Below are 19,940 nucleotides of genomic sequence, written 5' to 3' on the forward strand. Positions count from 1 at the left end.
CCATTAAGTTCAGCTATTAACTTAGCACTGCCAAGTCCACCACTAAGCATCACGTCTACACTTCTTTTAAATACTTTCAGGACTGGTGACTCAACCACTTCCCTGGGCAGCCTGTTCCAACATTTGCCAACCCTTTAAGGGAAGAAATTTTTCCTAATATCTAGTCTAAACCTCCTCTGGTGCAACTTGAGGTCATTTCCTCTCGTTTTATTGCTTGTTATTTGGGAAAAGAGACTGAGCCCCATCTTGTTACAACCTCCTTTCTGGTAGTAAATGTCTTCCCTGACCCTTCTTTCCTCCATGCTAAACAACCTTAGTTACCTCACTTGCTCCTCACAGGACTTGTGCTCCAGACCCTCCACCAGCTCCTGAACACACCCCAGTGCCTCAGTGTCTGTCACATAGTGAGGGGCCCCAAACTGCACACAGGATTTGAGATGTGGCTTCACCAATGCTGAGTACAGAGGGACAATCACTGCCCTGGTCCTGCTGGCCACACTATTGCTGGTCCAAGCCAGAATGCCATTGGCCTTCTTGGCCACCTGGGCACAAGCTGGCTCATGTTCAGCTCACTGTCAACCAGCAATCCCATGTCCTTTTCTGCTGGGCAGCTTTCCAGGAACCCTGCCTCAAGCCTGTAATGCTGCAGGGGGCTGTTGTCACCCAGAGGCTGGAACGGGCCTTGTCAACCTTATGCAAGTGGCCTTGGTCCATCAATCCACCCAGATCCCTCTGTAGAGCCTTCCTGCCCTCCAGCAGCTCAACACTCACATAGGAGTTATTTAAATCAAGCAAAAAAATAACACTTTTGCTCTACTGTCTGGGTAGCTTATGGGTTTATGGAGGTGGTCAGGAAAAGAGGTCCATTTTTGTAACTAGTACTTGTCTATACAATGGGACATCTGAACTTCCTGTTACTGACCTCTTATGATATGGAACCATAGAATCCTCGAACATCCTTATTGGGAGGGACCCACCAGATCATTGAGTCCAACTCCTGGTCCTGCAACAGACAAACAACCCAAAGTCTTGGCTCCAAAGTATGTAAACATTCTAGCTCTGCAGTTGAAAATTTATCAGTTCTGTATGTACAATCACTTATATTCATTTTTCTTGTACAAAGCTGTCAACAACTAGTATTCTATAAAACGTGTATCATTTTTGAGCAGGCCATCAAGACATATCAGGATCAAATAATCTTTTAGCTATCCCCTTTCAAATGTGTTCTTCTAGTATACGAGTAAGCTGGAAATAAGCTTACTTCTCCAGAGTCATTGAGAAACAAAGCAAGTACCTAACTATCCTTCCTTCTGTATGTAAGCTTGTTCTGAGCACCTTCAGTCATTCTGTGAATTTGGCAAGCCACAACACTTGATCAGGGGCCCAGGCTGCTTGGCTTCCTCTTCATCCAGTGCTGCCACCAACACGTCTGTCCCTGCAGGCAGGAGGAACTTTCCTGTCACTGTCTGAGGTCTGCAATTCAGGGGATTGCACATAGAGATCCAAATGGTTTAGTGTGCATGGAGAATCACTTACATGGCTTGTTTTGTTTTGCCACTATTTCTGTTCTGCCTAAAAAATCAAACCACTTTAATTTTGGTAGCAAAGGACTGCTGTGTCTTAATATCCTTCTTGCTTTATATTTCAAGATCCAGAAAAGTCCCTGACCTGTTCAATCTGAAGCCCACTGATTTTTCATTGCTCCCTTTAATGGATGTTCTGGAGCTGGAAGCAGAGATAATTCTCTCATCTAGTGTAAAATTGCTAGTAGCCAAGTCTGGAGGATGACCACATGGAACAAAGCAAAAAAACCCCAAACCAACAAACAGACAAACAAGCCAGAAAGTAGATGCTCTTCTGGCAGCTTGTTTTACTGCAATCAGATCTTCACTGAAAATGTTTACAAGAACATTTTAGTTGATCCAAGGGAAAATTTTGAAGCTTCAACAATATAAATTGTTCTTGAGAGAAAGCCTTCTGGGTGGCACTGGTAAATTGGCAGGTCTACAGACCTCTCAAAAATCTTTTTTAAATGAGTGAAGGAGATTTCTGTGGCAAGTCAGGGGAGGAGTGAAAAAAGGAGAAAAAGTGCTGAGGAGCTTTACCTGCCATCACTGGACACATCCTATGTCTGAACTTCCTTTTTATAGTTATCCTTCATGAAGTCCTAAAAGCAGTCCATATTTTCATTCAGATTAAGAAATCAGAATTTAGAAGTCACAACTTCAAAGTGCTACTCAATGAGTGGTACAAAGTGCTTTTAATTTCACCTCTTTTTATTTATTCAGGAATTTTATAGGAATAATTTATAAGAAGCAAAAAAATTATTATCATTAAATGGTAAAAGCATTAATATTAAATTATGCAGTCTTCTTGAAAGAAGGACCACTCTCATGGCATGACTTGCATAAGCACATTTCTGTTACTTCCCAGGAGAAAAATTAATGGCAGACTCTCCTCCGAATTTTGGCTGCAGAGAGGACCTGAACAGTGTTGTCCTCTATCTCCACCTACTTTGCCTCTTCTCTCTTGGTGGCTAACACAAAGGCACAAACCTAGCATGATCTGTGGGCTACTAACAGTGATCTATCCATTAGTATCTACAATTTCTATATTGGATGAAATGAATAAATTTAATTTGATATAATTTTGTGAAATTGATTATGTTAAACCTGAAATATGAAATACAGAAAGCCACAATTAAACAGCTGTAGAATACATTTGTATTTGTGTGGTCTAAACAAATGAGGAAATCAAGAGTCAATATTTCTCCTCACCTCTGTCAGTTTCATAAGATGAATTTTCCTTCTGTTATTTCAAAATTAAAAAGTGATTTGCTGGATTGGAAAAATTAACATTTGGCTAGGCTTGGGTGAATAGCTGTGGTTATAACAAGTGTCTTGCCAAAAATCAATTTCCTATGTCAGGTCTAGCCAGAATGGACATCAAAAACAGCTCTTGAGGAAATCCATGCAGTAGCCGTTGCATTTATAAAGGACTCCAGTGGAGCCTCAGGATGAGTAATGTCTCTAAACTGGATGCATCTTTCCTTCTGGAGATGGTTTTCTTTTTTTTTGTAATACACTTTTGCGCTCAGCTTGGCTGAGAAGGAAGCTTTCTAAACCACTGTTCCTAATATAAATCTTTGACATATGCACATCTGTTTGTCAGTGTGGTTTCATAAGTTGGTTTGGATCCCAACAGTAGTGTTATTCCTCAAAATATTTTGTCATCAACAAAGATTTGTGATGACACATGAAACCCTTTTCAACACAAAAAATTGTCTCTAAGTCAAAATAAAATAGTACAGAGTGTTGAATTGAAACGTCAAGCCAAAGCTTAAAACGCCTGTCCTGTTTTAATTTTCACAGTTAAGTAAACCCTTGTCTCTTTTCTGGCTTCACAAAACTTTCCTGGATTGCATTGTGTGACTGCTGAAAGAACAAAATTTCTAACATTCAGTTTGTTTTCTCAAGTGGTGTGCCACATCCAAATCCAAGCAGGACATGTTTTGTGGTTGCAGAAATATCATCCATAAAGCCTTTGTGGCTGGTTGTCTTGTCAGATATACCTTACATTTCCAAAGCCGTTCTGGTAACAAGTTGTGATTTTTTGATTATCCATTCATGTAAATTCTAACATTTCTGTTCAAACTGTAGCAAGCCAATTTGGCTTAATTCAGTTCAATGAAATTGCTGCATATTGGGGACCATCCTGCAACTTCTGTAAGGACCACATTATCTGTTCAGACAGCAAATCCAGAGCCATAGTCTCAAATGTAGCTGAAAGTATCCTTTACATCCAGGCCTGAGTGCTTGCATGACTCTCCTCATTGCTGGCCTTCAGACAGTGACACCGTGCATGTTGCCCACTTGGCAGCTGTATAAACACACGGCACATTTGAGACCACACCCATCTTCCCTTTTCTCTTGAGTCTCCTCCCTCAGAGTGTTGCAGACATAGTTTTTATGGCCTGGTATCTCTGCTTTTTAATGTTAATAATATTTTCTTCTCTGCTACCTGAAGATGCATTTATTTTTTCCAATTTGGGCAAATAGTCAAACACCTTTTGTGGAACCTCAGTGACCCTCACTGAAGGTCAGTCCCTCAGTGTTGCCTGTATCTTTCAAGAGTCACTGGTGTTGTCTGTCTCCACATCCATATATGTTCATACTTTTACAGTGGTTTTATTTCTGCATTTTACATTTTACTTTTCATAGTTCTAATGTGGAGATAATTTAGATCTTTCCAAGTTAGCCGGATGGACTCTATGACAACAGGTAGATTTTTGGAAAGAACATTAATTTTCATTCCTGGACTAAAAAAATGGCTAGTGACTTTCTTGGTTATACAGACATGGCCAGTTCTTTAGAGAGTAACTTAATGGAAAGATGATAAATCTATGCAATTTTTGTCAGTCTTGTGTTCTCAGTCTGTTACATGCCTTCATTGTGCTTTCTCTCATCCTGTCTGGGACACACAGATACAGTTCTCATTCAGTGATTTCCATCAACAACAATGATGACTTCATTATTACAAACTATTTCACAGTTATGCAATGTGATGTCACACTCCTCTGCATGTAATGTTATTTCTACACAAGACAAGTATAATGAGCTACTGAGTATTGGTGTGTATATGCACTATCTACAGACAGCATCATTGTGTTGGTCTTCCAAGATAACTGTGATCTTTGCCAGCATTTCATCCTCAGGACCTAATTAGGATTTTGTACATTTTCACAAGTAACTTAAAGAAAAACTCATGGGGGAGCATCACTGAGCACTTGTGGAACTCTGAGTTGTGTTTGGTAGACAAATGGCACTATATTCAAATTAGAATAAACTATTTATCAAGGAAATGAAGGAAATTCACTTAGGATCTGTGGCTGAGCTGATTGGCAGCCAATGCAGTAGTCGGGTGTGTTAAAAGTTCATTGACTACTATGGTAAAAGGGATCCTCCATGATAGAACACTATTGTCTCTGTCATTGTTTCTCAAAGATATCTATATAAATTCACTCAGTTTCTCACAGATATTGTGTTGCCTACATTGTGTGCTGGTCTTTTATTTCATTATATTTTTGGCAAGAAGCCTTTTTAATGTTTATGGTGTCTTATGTGGCTGTCAGGACTACACATACATCCACTGCAACATAACCAGCCTCAAACTCACATACATTGTGTTAGCAATATTTGCATGTAACCATTGCATGACTTTTCCCCAGGGACAAAAGACAGCAAGAGAGGTTGATAGGCAGCTTAAAATGCACTGACCACATGAATAATAATATTAAAAAAATAAAAATATAGCTCTTTGGCTTGGAAGTATTCTTTATTGGTTTCAGGAGGCCTATTAAGGATTATGGAGTTAAGATTATGTGTTCTTGAATGCCTATTAATCAATTACAGGAGACAAAGCTTTGTTGCTTGTACAAAGTATTTTACCTACTTAGTGCAGGGGTAAACAGAATTTTTTGCCTTCTTTGGGAGATGTTTCTGCCAAGTAAATTGCACACCAGTATAGCAACTCTCTATTTTACTCTTAATTCATTATTAATGGCATTAATGAATGCCTTACTTATTTGGTGCTTGACAGCTTTTGGGATATCAACCCCACATGGCACTGAAGCACTGTTCTCCTGGCTTGATATTTCAATAAAGTTCAAGACGATTTGCAATGATTCCTCCAACCTCTGTGACAATTGCTAGATTTTTCTATGTGAGCAGTAACTAATTCTTAAACAGATAAATTTTTTTCTCAGCATATGGAACACCCTTGTATCTCTGCTTATGTTCCAGATGTCAGCTTTGCTTGTTCAACAGTGTTAGTATTTGTTCATCAGTGTCTTAGAAAGTACTGCTGAGAGACACTGCAAACTGTTTTGTTACACAGTTCATTACAGTCTGCTAATGCTTTAATCTTGCTTTTTATCCTGTGATGTCAGTGCTTTAAGCACTTTCTCAGCTTCCTTTCCTTAAAATAAACCCAGAAGATGGGAGCAGAGCAGCTTCTATTACAGTGGCTGCTGCTGTCTGCTCTGCACTGAGTGTTGGACCAAGGCTGGTAGAGACCAGCAGTGCTGCTGTAGGCAAACATCAGATTTTCTCCCTTTTTATGTCTTACAGTGGTAAAATAGAGCAGCTGTAACAGGTGTTTCAGCTTCTACAGTGAAATTTATTACATAGAGTTGGTAGGTCCTTTACTTCTTTGCTTACAGTAATGAAAAACAATCTAGAATTTTTTGTAAATTTATCAAATTCAGCACTCAGGTAAAAAAAAAAAGACCATTCAGTTGTTGGCCAGTTATTCTGTAATGATGCATTAAAGCACTCATGGGGCTTGTTAATACAGCAGTTTGGACTATATTTTTTCAATTGTAATAGCCAGGCTTATGCAAGAAGGACAGAAACTCTAAAGAGAGGAAAGACCATCCTAAAGGGCTTGATCTCTTCTCTGTGTAATGAATTGTAATGAAGCTGAAAACAAGGCTGCCTTTTCTCCCAATATGGAGAAATGGGAAAGGACATAAAAGTAGATATTGCTTTAGCACAACAGGGAAAAATCTTGGAAGATGGCCAAGAGTTTTCTGTTTGTGTTACCATTAAGGAAAATGTATTAAATGTATCTCATGAGATGCAAGCTTGGGAAAACAAAAAAATGGAGAGTCTATAAATGCTAGAGAGGGTGTGACATAGTAGTTGTACATACAGTAGGAATAGTCTGGAACATCAATAATTTATGGGACAATGAGAAACAAAATTTTAAGATAGATCCAAGATCTGTCAGTTAGAGGAATCTGTTGAGTTACACCCTGCACCAATTGATTAAAAACCTGCTAATAGCAGCTTGGGAGATGTTAAACTGGGAAAATAATACATTAGGTTATCCTGTTATAGTGAAATAAAATACATATTTCTTCATATAGAGAGAAAATTATAGGTAACTTTATCTCAGACTTGCTCCAGATGTAGCTCCTATGTTTGTAAGTAGAGCAAAATAATGATAAAAGACCAACCAACCATACAGAGATCTTTAAAGGTTAGTACAGTTTGTTAATTCTTATATGGAAAATCATTGTATATTAATGACTGAATTACTTTAGGTATAATATCAATGGGTGTGATGTAAGTTTTATCACTGGTGCTGTGTGGTACAAAGCCTGTCTCTAATACCATTAGAACCACATTTCACTAGATGGTTTCACTCTGGCGACACATGATTCTTTAGTTGAAGTTTAGTTCTCCAATACACCTGAGCTGTGCACTGTAGTCAGCTGAAAGTGATTATTACATTCAGGATTTACATCACTAAAGAGTATTAATCAGCTCAATTAAACTTCAAGCTGCACACGATTTTCACTGAGCCTCCATATGTGCTGGATTTCCACACAAACCCACTTCATTAAAATCTTCTGTACACGGATACCTCCTCCTCCAGGCAAACTACTATACTTGCAGTTTTCAGGGTTGTCATGTGCATAAGTCACATGGAAAGAGGATATCCAATGATTACATGGATAAAACCCACCTGCACTGAGGAGCCTCTTTAGAGAAAGATAGAATAATATAACTGACTAAGAAGTTCTAAATTTAAATTTTTCTCTGTAATGTACCTTCTTGCCATCATTATAATTATGGACCTGCTTTTCCACCCTACTACATTTATCCTGAAATTCCAGTAATTTGAATTTCAGTGACTTCTGCAAGAAGAAAATGTGGCAGAAGATTTTTCTACAGAATGAGCTATTCCTCCTAGAGCTATTCCTCCTTGTGTCTGCTAGAATTGTATACAGCCTAGAAATTGTGTCCTGATAATGAAAATCAGTAATAAAATTTCACTCTATATCATACCTAATAGTGAAGACTACATGAAAGTAGCAGCAAGAGTTTGTGGGAGAAACCAGAATAGTCAAGTGGTAATTTTGCAAGCAAAATCTATTATCATGATAATTTAATTTGACAAATAAAGAAATAAATAATGTAGAGGGAGAAAAAAGTGCTTGGGCATCTGTACTGCACTTCCTTAACTGCACTTGACTTTTCCACCATCTAGTGTTTACTCTGAAGATATGTTCTTGATGCAGCAGGAGGCAGAGGCATTGCCTAAGTTCACTGTATTGACCACTCTTCAAAGCTGACCTGAAAAACAAATACCAGATAATAAGCTTAACATTTTTTATTGAGAATGATATGGAGCCTGACTACACTGACAATGATTAAAAATCCTTAGAGATTGATCTGAGACATGTTGAGAAAACCCAGATTTTGAGAAAATACACCTGTCTGCCAGATGTATGTTCTGGCAACAAGGGTAAGGAAGGAAGACTACTGTGATAACTAAGTTTAGATTTTGTTTTCAGACTTGAAAATGTAAATTACAGTGAGTGTATAATTTTGATTCTTCATTAACCCAACTTCTTTTCACCAAAATTTTGTTACTTTTGCTTATTGATTATCGCACTTGTAAATACATATGTGTGAAAACAAACATATTTTAATCTGTTGTGTACAAGCATGTCTAACAAATTAGACACGTATATTTGTATATTAAAAGAGCTGCAATCAGTTTGAACATGTGTGTGCAGAAACTTTTATTATTGAAGTTCCTCTGAAGTAAAAGTTAGAGCAGAGATTCCATAAATTCATTCGCAAAGTGAGATCTCAGGAGTGAGAATGGTCACATAATAAAATTCACCCACAGTACAGCACAAGATGGCCACATTAAAAAATGTTCTACAAAACGCATCATGGACTCCAGCTGGCCAGAGCACCTCACTCAGAGCTGTTGCATTAGAAAATGATTTTCTAAATAGAAACTTCAAAATAATTTGTGCTGCAGATTTTGAAGCCCTACCTGTATCACACACGTTGTGTGGGGATTCATCTGCTCATGACTGAGAGTACAGGAGTGCCTATGAGCCACAAATGTGGTTTCTCACCAAGACGTGCTAACAAACAGAGCTCCTTTTCACAGGTAGATCTAGTGGTCCCCCTAAAGAACATCAAGTCATCAAGGGCTACAAAAACCATATTTGCTGGTTGTCCAGGAGGACAAAAATATTATAGCAACATGTCCAACCAGCTGTTGTTTTTATAATTTTCCTTTGATGCTGCTTGAAGACTTGCATATAAGTCCATACAAGTACTATAAGACCATACAAGTACTGTCCTGGGTTTGACGCAGTAACTGGAGGAAGATGCTCTAGCTCAGTATTTCTTCCATGACAGTGTATCAAAGTGTAGTTCCAGAGAAGAGTAATATCAGCATTATCATGTAAAAAATTCCACTTTTCACTAAAGCAGAGCAAGGTAAAGACTGCCCAAAAGCTTTTACTGAGAACAAGGGCTTATAATTTCCTCTCACAAAAACAATCAACCAACCAACAACAACAAAAAACAAAAACAAAACACCTACAGAAAGGCACTAATTAATTTCTTTCCCTGACAGGATTTAGGGAGGATGAGCCTCTGCTGCCTGGAAACTGGGGTAAGGTGCTGTTCCCCCTCATGGGGTGAGCCACATGAAATGATGCACAAGTTGCATAATTATCTTAAAGACATGGCTAGCAAGAGAACACAAATCTGCTTAGTAATACCTAGTAAATGGTTCTTGACCACTTTGACAATTTTTTTCTTTCTGTTTGTCAAAGAAAAGGTATCCAGCAAGGGTGAGACAAAACTGGGAGAGCAAGATGGGCTCTAAACTGGATTAGCAGAGGTGTTTCAGCTGTGTGAACAGCCCATGATCATGTCTAGAATACTCATCTTAACATGAAAAAGGACAATGAACTGTGCCTAAATCTGAGTCAAGAAACCCAGTCTTCAGTGGAGGAGGAGTTCCAGAAACTTTAAAGCCTTGGGATACTTCATGTCATTATAAAGAGCCCAATCTCAGAAATGGTGAGGAGATGATTTTATTTTTTAACTGTTGACACTGCAGGGGTAGCAGGATCATCTGTTCAAATGCAGCGGGAAGACCTGGTGAAAAACAGAGCTCTGGAACATGGGGAAAGTAGAGAGAAACAATTAATGTCTGGGGGGTTGGGAGCAATTTTTCTAAGGTAGAAGGGCTCAAGGACAATTTTTATGAAGGCTGATAGTACCAGATGGGGACAGAAGCTCAGAAAGTATAAAAGAAACAGCAAAAACCATTGGAAGAAGGAACAAATTCAAGACTTCTGAAGAATAAAAGTAATTAAAGGGAGGAACAGTGAACTAAAAGACAATTTATGGTGCTTTCAGCTTTTTCTGGGCTCTAATAAACCTTGCCTTGCATTTAGATTACTAATTTCCTCCTAAAACATGTAGCTAAAATAGGCAAGCCGACTGACACTTGAATGGCTTGTCTTCATTGATTCTACAAAGATCTGAGGATGACTACATGGATATAGCAGGTGCCTGCAGAGGTAACTACCCTGGAAGCACTTAATTTTCAGAATAGATAGAGAGCACCCCATATTTCATGCAATAAGCTCTTTCTGAGTGTGATCTAACCTAGAAAGAGCCACAAAATCTGCCAAAGCATCACCCTTCTCTTCAATAGATGGAGAGACATTTCAGTAAAAGACTGACAAGAGGGAAATACCAAGACAGGGAAGCCAACTCAGGCAGTCTCCTGAGCCACTAATTATCTCCTACAGGACGAAAGGGAGGGAGGTATTCTATAGCCAACCCTCACAGCTTTCCAGGAGAATGCTGGCAATTCAGCTTCTGAGTCACAGTCATGCACTACTGTCCTGCCAAAGGAGCTGCATTTGGAGCAGAAGGCTTGAATCCCTCCTTGAAATTGTCTCGTGTCAGCTCCCCAGATTGGATGGAAGCAAATACATTCAGCCTGGGGCACTGGATGTCATTCTATGTTTCTTTATCTGTGACAGGTTGTTATGCACTTGCAGCTTTAATATTTTGTCCAGCCCTGATAAAGACCGAATCCTTTAACCTCGCTTTGGAAAAAAACAAAAAAAGAGTTTAAATTCATTCCAGCAACACGCCCACATTACCCTGCTGTGCTGTTTCAGAGGCTACAGAGCTATGCTGAAGACTTGATGTGTTCCAGCTCCCCAAGCCTTCCTTAGGCCCAGGGGTGATAACCACTTTTATCTGTTGGCACTCTAGATGCAACACAGAGGTTGTAAATTCAATGATGTGGTTTGAAAATTTGAGTTTTGCCTCATTTGGGTCAACAGAGCCATCATAAAGAACAGCAATTTTACATTTCTGTGGAGCAGAAACATATTTGCACTTAGCAAATTGGAGAATCTATCCAGAAACAGTCGACATTCCCAAAATAAAATCAAATAATAAAAGAGAAGCCACTAAGATGGTTCTGCAGTCATTATTGTGGCAAAGACAGCAAAAGAAAGCACACTGTGTTAGACTGTACAATATATTTGGAATAATTGTACCACTTCATTCTTGCTGATAATGCAATTAAGGTATTAAAATACTGCAGTTTTCTCCCTTTCTTCTGACATAAGTGAAGGACTATGATCGGGTACAGGAGAGAATAAATACATTTACTCAAAAGCTCCAAAAAAATCCAGTCAGTTTGTTTCTCATGTAGTACTTACACTGCCACTGGTATATATAAAAGTTGTGCTGAGTTCATAAGGAAACTAGTCATACTGAAATGATTAAAGCTGGCCAAAAGGAGAATTATCTAAGAAATCCGTAGTATTTTACGGATGAGCTGGCATATATAGTATTTACCATACCATAACTCAAACAAGTCTTACTTACTATCTTAATGACTGACAATAGCATATCTGGAAAACATCTGCCCTGGAAAAGGACACATCAACTACTCTGTCTGCCTGAAAAATGTAGATATAGTATTACTCTATGTCAGCCATGCATATCATATGTGGTATGAAATGTCTTCTGTGGTAAAAGAATAACGAGTGCATGCTTCATCTCTCATTGCCCCAGAATAGACTCCGGTGTCCTTTCTCAGGATGAGCAGCCCCTGCTCTCCGAGTAATCTAAGGGAAAAAGGGGTACCTGTTTTCTGCTCTGCAGGAGTTCAGGCTACTTTATGAATTAAATCCCAGCAGGGCTAAAATAATTTTCCAGCAAGTTACTAGAAAATGATTTGCAATTTAATGTAATTATTCTTCCTGTTCTTATAAAGACATTGGCAGTAGGAAAAAAGAGACAAAAGTCTTAAAGAAGGTATTTCTTTTGCAAATTTAAAAGAAAGCACTCAGGTTACCATGGCCATTTATATAGCTGCTCTCTTTTCCTTTTCAACTGTCATGCATGTTTTGGCTGGCATGATTACAGTATATTCCTAATCCCCAGAAGAGCATTTTTCCCATCAGAACCAGCAGCAGCTGCAGCTTGAACATGTTTATCAACACACCCACCTGTGTTTTTGTCATGGACCGCCAATGATGCCATGGCTCCTCCTGTGCTTTCCCCTATGTAGGTGTTTGTAGTGTCCTTCCAAAGAAGTGAATTTTGAGAGCTGGCATGTTTCCCATTAGATAGAGTATTTTAGTAAAGTGAACTTTGCTTTAGTGAAAAGATTCCAGAAGGGTCAGACCTATGGCAGTTACAAAAGGCAGTAAATGCATCCTTCAAGTTTTAGAGGAATATAAAGTCCAGCCCTCCACTCTTTAGAGAGCATCTATTTTCTGGAATCAGCAGAAGGTTTTTGCTGTTACTTTGGACACTGCCCTTTTTTTTTATATAAACTGCTAAAATTCTGAACCCCACAACATGTTATGGTTTGTTTTCTGGCTCAGGATACAGATGTAGTAATGGGAAAAAGTTAGCATCACGGGCATCTTGAATGCTTGCAATAATTCACTCTCTTCAGTAGTTATGCTTTGTCATTAGAGAGTGTGAACTTTTTCATTCTTATTAACAGAGTGATCTTTAGCCAAGGAATTATCTAATAGAACAGCTGGGACACTTTGAAGCAAACTGTGAACCTAAGTTCACAATTCAGAAAATTTTCCATGGCTTAGATTTTTCTTTTACTTTCTTTCTTTAATTTTTTTTTTGTTTGAATAAATGTAGTAGTGATTTAAAATACTTTTCACCAACCCCTGTGCTTATCAGGTATTATATTAACTGAACTAAGGAATGTAAGGTGGAAATAAAGATCTGTGGGGCAGACGTGATGCTAGTGTTCATTTAACCCAAAGTTCCAATTTGTTCCCTAAATACAGGGTTTCGTGACTATCCCACATGCCTTTAAATGATATTTTTCCTCTCCTTACAAAGATCTGTTCTTAGATAGAAAATGCTGTGGTCTAAACTAGAAACGTGAGAAGACTTATATTTATTATCTTGTTAGTTCCAGAAGAGGGATCTACCAGCACTTACAGAAGACTAAGCAGAGTTTAATGGCAGTTTATGGGCTCTGTCTCTTAGCAGAATCATGTACTGTTTACAACTGTTTCCAAGACATGCAGGTGCATTGTGAGAAAATGAGCCACTACTGAAGTCATATTATAGACACTTAGTTACAAGTGTTTCAGTCACATAGCAAGAAATTAACAATGCTGCATTTGTTTTCTTTTTAATATTTCTCATATTTCTTATTCTCATTCTAAAGGAATGCATTCTAATCCAAGGACACATTCTCATACATTCATTAATCCTGCTGCTCTAAAATGTTTCACATGAAAACTCAAAATCAGATGGCTTTATGCGTTCCAACTGGGCTTTTGTAAAACAGGGTCATCCTTGAACTTGTCATCTGCTGAGGTATTAAATTCCAGATTTCACTCAATTACATGATCTTAAGAATGTGGCAAATTGCCATTTCTTTCTCAACTTTGAACAAATGTTATTGCATCTAACTGTTTAATTTCAGGAATCTCTCAATTATAAATGGCCCTTAGCAGGAAGTTGTACCTCTTCTAAAAATTTACCTATGAAAGGAATGTAAATGTTCCTTTTTGCATACATTCTGCAAAGACTAAAAGACCCTTTTTTAAAAATCCAGAGTTTAGCAAACATGACTTAACAAATTAATATTTACTTTAGATCTCTGTGCAGTTTGTTTTTTCTCATATTGGAAGACAGTGTTATGAAACCTGGTATAGTGCCTTTGCAGAAAGGTTAACTGACACTTAATATGATCGATTTATTGAAGTTAAAAATCACTACAGCAAAAAATATTCCAAAATGGGGCAAAATTTGAAATAAAAAAATGCCTCAAATAAAAAAAAAAGTTATTAAAATAGAATTAAGCATGTCATATTAAAAAGAGTTGTTTCAGATAAAGCCATAACTCTGTCCTGAAATAGCTGTAGGCAAAAAGTTCCATCTTGGATAACATATTTTTGTTTTTCTAAAAACAACTTTATGAGATATTCCCCATGTCTTTGCTTCTGTAGCTGTACTCAAAAACACTGGATTTTTTGGGCAGAGTTTGCAAGAGGTATCTTATTGCAACATAGCAGTTTCACAGAATCTGTATAATTGTGCTGTAATTAAAAATTATAAAAATTAACACTATTGCACACTTCTGATCTCAGATTGTATGCAGAATACTGCAAGCCAAAATGGGTATCTTTCTTTTTAGAGCATTTCTAGCTCCCCCGAGAGGTTTTAGAGCAGCAAAACTGCATTTTTAACTTGAATTTCTATGCAAAAGAGAAAAAATACTTTTCAATATTTCTCACATAGCTGTCCTTTCTCTCAGTTGGATTTTCTGCTGAAACAAAATGCTCTGGACAAGTGTGTAACGTTGGAGAAGACCATGCAGAGCTGTGACTGGGATCCTGCTCTGCACAGGCAGGGAGAGGTTGGTGTTCCAAAGGGGGTGAGTGAGCTACAAGGGCAGAGCCAGCTCCCTCCTGACTGGCTGTGGAGGGAACGTGGCTGGGCTTGGGAAGTGCTTGCAGGAGCAATTGGGAAGAGATAAGGGTGCAGGGCTGGGACTTGAATAGCTTGAGAACGGGAGAGGGCAGCTGGTGAGAAGGACAAACCTCTCCCAGAAAAGGGAGAGCAAGAGACGTGAACAGCTGCTGCGGCAGCAGGGATTCCAGGAAACAGTAGCTGGGAAAAGACTGACTTGAAACGGGACCTACAGGAGCTAAGCCAGGAACAGCTGAGCAACTGCAGGAAGGGCTCTGGGGGTCCTCCCACTGCAGGTAGAGAGCAGCTCAGGCACCCAGACACCTTGAAACCTTCGCCAAGCACTAGCAGAAAATATCTTTTGATTAAACAAGACATGAAACTAACACATCAGGTTTTTCAGTTATGGACTTGAGAGGGGGAACATGGGCTTCTGAACTGTCACAAGCTGGAATCCACTCCTGGGCATAAAATGAGGAGGCCAGGAACTGAATATTCTGTCTCCACTTGGCCCTCCTGCTGTCACAAGTGGAGAGAGATAAGAGGAGAGATCTGAGTTGTCACTTGGCAGGGACCTGTTAGAGACATCACATCCCTGTCAGGTCACCTGCATTTCAATAACTTAGCTGTTTTCAGGACCAAAAAATTGGAAGACATTCATTATCAAGGAGAATTACACAAAAATGTTCTTTCTGTGAAGCCAGTTAACACAGAACCTGTGTCCATGCTATTAAACCCTCTCATTCTTCAAAATAGGCCAATCTTATAGGCAGCTGCCTACCAGGAAGTGCCCATGACCTGCAAAATTTTCCCAAGTGATGACAGGGAGTTGTCTGAGGGAATGATATTTGGTCCAGACTACAACCATTTCTGTAACCCTTTAACCACATCATCTGTGGAGTTTGGCTTCTTGGGAAGATTTTCTAAAGCTATTAATTCACTAGAATGTTTAGTTTACTAAAATAGACATAGCCTAAAGGTTCTTTCCAACCAAGCTGAACAAAAGTGAATGGTTCAGCCACATTACGCCCTAAGAAACAGTTTGGGGTTGAGGATACTTGTTTAATAACTGACTTTAGACCCATTTCAGTCATAACAGATCTGTGCAAGTGAGCATATTTCCAAAAGTATGTGCAGGTTATTTTCTTCTTTTCCAATGTCAGTAATGCCAAAAAGAAATGTTGAGTTTTTGTCTTGATAAGTTGAACTGAACAAAAAGAATTCAGATATTTCAAACTATATATACCCATGGGTATCTTTTATGTAATGACCTGTTTTGTCCATTGGTTTGATTGGTTTTGTCATAGTCCTGCCAGAGGGTTTGAGAAGAGTCAGTTTGCAGAGGATTAGTTTTGCTGTTATTCTCTGCCTCTCTATGACCATCACCATAGAATCAGAGAATAATTTGATTTGGAAGGGACCTTATGGATCATGTAGTTCCGACCCCCTTGCATAGGCAGGGACACCTGCTAGACCAGGTTGCTCAAAGTTCTGTCCAAGCTGGCCTTGAACACTTCCAGGAATGGGTCATGGACAACTTCCCTGGACAACCAGTTCCAGTGCCTCACCATCCCCACAGTAAAGAATTTACCTGCTTGACTGACTGGGCCTACAGGAGTAGAGCAAACCACTCCTTCCTGGATGAAGCAAGCAAGGGTCAGCTACACTGAATCAGAACTGAAATGTAAATAATGCCCAGGTAGCATTATCAGGAGAGGAGGGTAAGTCAGCACCACTCCAGAGTGGCTGCAGTCACCACTGGAGCACAGTCTGGGGCAGGGTGCTGCAGAAATGTTTGAGGTACACCCAGGAATGAGCTGCAGCCATGGCACACCTCCACCCAGTGTTGGCAAGCTCCTGCTCCCGAGGACTGCTGCTCTCCCTAACGTGATTCTCCACACAGTTTTCACTGCAGGCTTGGTCTGGTGCCAGGCACTTGAAACTCAGCATTGTTCTCAGAGCAGTTTGGAATGTTGTAGCCTGTTTGCTAAATAGGGATGTTATGATTCCACCTGCTATTGATAGCTTTGGCTTCTCTCTAGCACCTAGATGTGTTGTCACGACAGTGCAAGGGTTCCATATTGCCAGAGTTTCACACCTCCTCAATGTTTCTTGTAGGCACCTCCTCCAGGCACTGACTCTTCCTTGTCCTCACAGCAACCACTGAACACCAGTTCCCACCAATCCACTCTTTTATAACACTCTTCTTATCTGTGGCCTGTTAACATCAGGCCTGCTCCTGATCTTTAGTAGCTGGTTCAGCTGCAGCTCTTTAGGGGATATGATTACATTCTATACCACATTCATTTACCCATATCATGTCCCCCCTACACAGATGGAACTTGGATTTTAATTTAGAAATCTTAAAGTCTCCTCCCTTGACAGTGAAGCACTTCTGTCCTGATGATACCGGCTCATGAAGCTGAAGCTCTTTGAGAGGGACATGCTGGTGCAGAGTTTGCTGTTAGGCATCTTCCATTTTAGCAATTCTTCTCTGGCAGCCTTTGGGTGCATCATAAATCCCTTTGTTTCCATCATTGATGAAAGGTGAGTGTGGACTAAGGCAATTAAAAAAAAACCAACTTCATGCTAAACTACTACTGAATTTCAGAATTAGAGTTTTCAGTTGGCATCCAATATGAAAGACTAAATTCAAGTGATTCTTCTAATAAATAAATAAATAAATGAAAAATAATGGCACTCAAACTTGTAGGAATCAGTAAGTTTGTCTAGAAGAAGCAAAATTTAGGGGGTTAAACATGAGCAATAGCTTAACTGAAAATTTTATGGTAGATAGTATAAAAGTATTTTACCAGCAGTATTTTACCTGGATGTACCCAGGATTGTGTTTTTGTGATTACCCAAATTGGCAGAACACGGGGAAAGCTGTGGGTCGTGGGGCTGAATGCTTTGAATGGAAATGAGAGCAGCGAAGAAAATAAGAAATTTCATGCATCTAGGATTCACATGGAAACAGCACTATGGTACTAAACAAGAAGATAAGCAGAACTCTAATGCAGCACTCTATTTCTATATTAATGTCTGAATTTCTACAGAGTTATTTAGGAATTTCTTGATGAAACATATATATGGTAGAATTGTGATATAAGCATAAATCTTTGTAAATTAACCTTTTAAAATAAAACATTGATTCAGGAACAAAGATTATGTAAATGAATGTTTTTGAAAGTACCCCATCCTAGGATCAGCCATGTATTTTCTATAGGCAGAAAGTTCATGAAGTCACAGAAACTGGTTAAAGGGAATTTTTAAAATCCTTCTTCAAACACTGGAACAGGTATAAACCACTTTCCTTTAACAAATCCATAATTCAGAGTAAACTATTCCCTAATCACTCACATATTCAGCATAGCTGGTTTACTTACTCTCATTTATAAGAAAGCAGTATCACAGCATGGTAGCAGGAAGTAAAAGGGATTTACAAAGAAGTGGTCACAGAAAAGGTTAAGTACAAATCTAATTACAACCACTTTGAAATGTTATTTAGTCTCTACAACAGTGTTGTGGATTTCTTTTGGGGAATACTGAATGCTTCAATAATTGCTGTCAGAATTGTATATTCCCTGTTTGTCTTTACTATGACAAATAGGCTTAATGCTTTCATTACTATGAAGATTTTATTTTATTAATAGTTATCTAAATTCTACAAGATTTTCCATGGACAGAGTTTTCCTCCTATGTTGACTGATTGTAAGATATTAGGAGGATCATGGTTTTAAACAATAAAGGCTGCTGATTTCGTAAGTAAAATTGTGCAGACTTCCTGAAAAGGATTGTTTTGATAACCTTGATGTAGGGTTTTCTTTTTATTTTTCTATTTAAAGACCCAGCTCATGTGTTCATGTTATAACGAAAAATAATTCTGCATCAAAGCTGATAAATATAGGAATTATAGAAACTATTTGGTAGATATTTTTGTCTCAGATTTTTAAGCTTTAGTTAAAAAAAGGCTAGATCATGTTCAAAGCAGTCATCGAGTACATTGCTATGAGACAAGCTCATGGAGATTAGATGTGTGATTATATGTATGATCCTGGTTCACTTTGTGTACAAGTGACTTTTGACGAGGCACAACTCTGTGACATGCCTCTGTCACTTGAAAGATACTGCCAAGGACACAAAGTTCTTAAATACTCCACAGCAAACCCAAAACTTTCCAAAACAATGGTTGGGTGGGAAGTTTCCAGAGCTAACTTGTAAACCAATGGGAGGCTATGCCTGAGCATGAGAAATGAACCAAGAAAAACACAGATTAATTAATTTCCACTCTGATCCAAACTGGGGTTTTTCTGAAGCTGTAGTCAGTAGCAATCTCTCTGTCGGCTTTTGTGGGCCCATGCTAATTATCTGACATAAGTTAGTTTCTCTAGTAAGCTTCCCTGTGGATTTTGGCTGCTTTCTGCAAGCCATGCAGCCCTAATAAAACTCTTTCCAGTGATGCCAAACCTGATGATATCCTATTTTTCTGTTTTTTGTGACGTATACATGTGAAATGAGAATGAAGAAATGATGTGAGCAGGGAATGTTCAAGCAGCACATAGAGCCATTTAAGGCTGGAGGTTGCAGGCTTTTTTCAACCAGAATGGTTCTGGGTTTTCAATCCCTCAAGAACCTGAGCATTCAGCCCAAGAACTTCCTGCGGAGTTGAGAAGTGTAGTAAATGAAGAAAGTTTAATACTTCTCTTAGACACACACAATTATGCTGTTGCTTTCTTCTGTTCTTATGACAAAAGATGTGAATGTTTTGAGTCTGTTGTTTTCCTTTATCTCTCCTTAGTTGCTCAATTTTTTTCACAATGAAAAAGAAGAAAGAGAGCTGACTTTCTGCCAGGTAGGAGGAAAGACCTGTATTAATTTGTTCCTGGTTTTTAAAAGGAGATGAAAGACTGGGAAGAGAGAGTGAGAAATCATGGGCTATTTAATTTTCCTCTTAGTTCTGCTTTTGCATAATCCTTGTGTGTTGCATTCTTGTCTTTATCTTCTTTGTTACATTGCACCATTTTCTTTTCCTCCATGCTTTTTGCTTACTTTAGAGATGTAAGTAAGATGATGGACTGATGGAAATATATAGACAAAGCAACAGAATGAAACAGTTTTTAGCCA

The sequence above is a fragment of the Melospiza georgiana genome, chromosome 1, assembly GCF_028018845.1.
Source record: "Melospiza georgiana isolate bMelGeo1 chromosome 1, bMelGeo1.pri, whole genome shotgun sequence".
Taxonomy (NCBI): Eukaryota; Metazoa; Chordata; class Aves; order Passeriformes; family Passerellidae; genus Melospiza; species Melospiza georgiana.